This window comes from Triticum aestivum, chromosome 3B (genome assembly GCF_018294505.1).
Source record: "Triticum aestivum cultivar Chinese Spring chromosome 3B, IWGSC CS RefSeq v2.1, whole genome shotgun sequence".
Classification (NCBI taxonomy): Eukaryota; Viridiplantae; Streptophyta; class Magnoliopsida; order Poales; family Poaceae; genus Triticum; species Triticum aestivum.
This window is the reverse complement of record NC_057801.1, coordinates 744574927-744575670: the sequence shown is the minus strand read 5'-3', so window position 1 is coordinate 744575670 and position 744 is coordinate 744574927.

Here is a 744-nt window from a genome sequence, read left to right as displayed (position 1 = left end):
TGGAGATGCCCATTAATAGATATCAATGTGAGTAAGTAGGGATTGACATGCAACGGATGCACTAGAGCTATAAATATATGAAAGCTCAACAAAAGAAACTAAGTGGGTGTGCATCCAACTCGCTTGCTCATGAAAACCTAGGGCATTTGAGGAAGCCCATCATTGGAATATACAAGCCAAGTTCTATAATGAAAAATTCCCACTAGTATATGAAAGTGACGAAACGAGAGACTCTCTATTATGAAGATCATGGTGCTACTTTGAAGCACAAGTGTGGTAAAAGGATAGTAACATTGTCCCTTCTCTCTTTTTCTCTCATTTTTTTGTTTTTTTTGTTTGGGCCTTTTCTCTTTTTTATGGCCTCTTTTTTTTATTTTTCGTCCGGAGTCTCATCCTGACTTATGGGGGAATCGTAGTCTCCATCATCCTTTCCTCCCTGGGACAATGCTCTAATAATGATGATCATCACACTATTATTTTTCTTACAACTCAACAATTACGACTCGATACTTAGAACAAAGTATGACTCTATATGAATGCCTCCGGCGGTGTACCGGGATATGCAATGAATCAAGAGTAACATGTATGAAAATTATGAAGGTGGCCTTGCCACAAATACAATGTCAACTACATGTTCATGCAAAAAGCAATATGACAAAAATAATGTGTGTCATATGAACAGAACGATGGAAAGTTGCATGGCAATATATCTCGGAATGGCTATGGTAATGCCATAATAGGTAG